Raw genomic sequence first — 3,097 nt, 5'->3', positions numbered from 1 at the left:
ATACAATCACCCTTTCTTCTATGTGCACAAGTGATGTGTGATCATTTGGGAGTTTCTTTCTTCGTGCCTGTACAATCTTTTGATGTGACTCATCAAATGATAGATTGTACACATCCATCACTAGACCATTATCAAGGAGAAAAACCTATCCTTTCTCACTTGGGACTGGTTGTGATTCTGGAGGTGGCAAAGACTATGGGGCAACCTCAGATGCTCTGGACATGAGATTGATGTCTTGGTCTTGTGGCTCTTATTCCATCTCCATGTTTGTTGCCTCAACCATCTGCTCAACCTGCTGAGAAAGTTCCCGAACCTACACCTACTCACCCTCTTTTTCATCTATTGTCTTCTTTAACTCCTCAACATATATAGGTGTAGTTTCATCTATGAGTGCCTCTTGCCTTTCCTCTTAATCTTGTTTCTGCTTTTCTTCCCTTTCTCTCTGTTATCACTCAAAAGTTTTCCCTAGAAGTTATTGAAAGAAGGAATCGTCTGAGGTAACCACAAACCAATCTTTTAGGCTTAGGTTCTAGCCAACCTAAGTCTAGAGAGGGCTCTCTCTTTATGATTTAGCTTTGTTTTTATTAGATTTTAGGCTAGCTCTTAGTGTTTATAGGGTTTTGATTTTGGATTGAAGTTTGGGAGGTGGAATTCTTGAAACAGATGGATAGAGCTAGGTCTTCAAGCCATTGGGCTATAGAGCCAATCAATGGATAGCATAACTAGACCAGATAAATAAAGGGAATTTTCATAGGGCAGGCTAGCAAAGAAAAAGGAAAATCTTCAGATCTAATGGATGAAATGATTCTAGCCAGGGTGAAAGGGCACTTAAGAATCCTTGTGTTGGAAATAATACTGAGATGGGGGGGGGTGAATTAATATTAGCAAATCAATAACTTTTTCATTTCCATACTTAGATTCATATACACTACTTCAGTTAAGGGAACCCGCATGTACACACAACTGTGTTTAATGCAGCTAGCGTATATCCAATAAACTTATGATTCAGTTAATCCATTATATGTTGATCTTTAATCAGTGCATCAGAACTTCATTAACCATATGAATAGTAAACAAGTGCAGTAAAACAGAATAGATCATCACACATAAGAAGCACACATGAACACCATCATATAAGATGGAAACCTAATGCGGGACAAAACCACCTGCTGCTGTTTTCTTTAAGATAAGAAAAACCTATTTACAATCTTGTACTAGCGCAAAATCATACCAGTACGCAGGCACCCACTTGCAGAAGGCTACAACCTTCTCTCATTCTCCAGCTACTACTGGAAGGGAGCTCCAACCCCCTGGCTCTTGTACTAGCCGATCCGTTTACTAGTATGTAGGCGTCGGCCTACAGAAGGCTACGACCTTTTTGATTCATCATAACACCATAATATGAAGGCCACGTTTCATCCAATTTTCATACTGGACCCATCAACGACATTGAAGCACAAAATCAATCACCACTACAATACAACCATCAACTACACTTGCATCATTCATTTCTGAATCACCCAACACTGTATCACTGAAACCCTATCAACAAAACATAGTCACCAGAACACAAAGCAGAACACAGAACTCTGCAACAATAACCATATCCAACTGCAAATTCAAATATCATATCTCATAATGTATACGCTACTATGATTAAATAAACCAGCGTATATACGCGCTTTTACCAAAGCCAACCCGCATGCAGATATGCAAATATTTACTCATAACTTTGCAGTTGTTCCAGACATCAGTCATACCCAGATCATAACATTTATACAATAAAACATGCATCAATAATTCAGATTTATTCTATCCATGATCAAACCACATAATGATAATACATTCCAAGCCTTATGATCTCGATCCATCATCAACCGCATAGTTGCATCCTTGATTCAGACCAAGCAAAGCATCACAAACCCATAACCAACATACTAGATCTCACACTTCATCAGATATTCAAACCTTGCACACTTGCACTTTGGCCTAATGATCTTCTTCTCCTTATATAGGTTTAGGCCTCTCTCAATACCATGGTCCAAAACCACATAGAACCAATACCTTGGACCCAATACCTGGGGTCAATACCTCGGACCAAATACCATGGACCAAAACTTAGTTTTCCAACATGTACGCGCCTTTCCTTCTATGAAAGTGCATGTGTACGTTATACGCGCCTTTGTATATAGTGAACCTGCGTGTATACACTACTTGGTATATAGTGAACCTGCGTATATACGCGACTTGGTATATAGTGAACTTGCGTATACCTTTCTTTCTCCATTCATGTTGTTTACCTACTATACTGTGATCTTTCATCTGAGAGAGTTGCCATCAAGGAAAACATTTGTGTCATACTTGTATCATAACGCCAACACCTTGGACTAGGATCAGAATGAAGAAAAGAGGGTGATCATGAACAAAGGGCAATTACGAATCCTTTGCTATAGACTAGGGAGAAACTATGGAAGTTAAGGAGTAATTAAGAATTCCCTAACTAAGATAGTTTAGCAGAAAACATTCAGAATGTAAAACAATCAAGATAGAGTGCATTCAAGCAATTTTTGAAATATTATTCCATGTTATACATTTAGATTTTAGAGATACAAATAAGGTTATGGAAAAAACATAAGGAAAGACAACATTGAACATGAGAGAATACTTATTGTATTTCACTTTACACAAGAATCCTATAAAATATCTGATCTTTATTCCTTGATTCAGCAAGCCAATCCAGTCATTAATACAATAGAACTATGATTTGAGAGAAAAAGTCTATAGAAATTTCTTGGAATCCACCCTACATACTTCGAAATGTGAAGTATTTATACAAAAAATAATGATAAAATATCTCATAACAGTTTGAGATTTAATCTAGGGAATAAAATATCTTCATGCATGAAGATAGAGACAAATGTGAAACTGCTTCTTCCTGTCCCTTTTATTATGGTTTTTCTAGTTGTTTTTGTTGAGTTTTGAGCCCTTTAAGCCGACTGGTATTTGTGGTATTTTCTACACTAGAATCTTCTTTACTTTGATCTTTCACTAATACTCTTTGACTCTGTTACTCTTTGACCCTGTTTATCTGTCTTTT

Source organism: Pinus tabuliformis, chromosome X (assembly GCF_031772625.1).
Source record: "Pinus tabuliformis cultivar Carrire ecotype Pingquan chromosome X, CPIR1, whole genome shotgun sequence".
In the NCBI taxonomy this organism is placed as follows: domain Eukaryota; kingdom Viridiplantae; phylum Streptophyta; class Pinopsida; order Pinales; family Pinaceae; genus Pinus; species Pinus tabuliformis.
Note: the sequence above shows the minus strand (reverse complement) of the source record.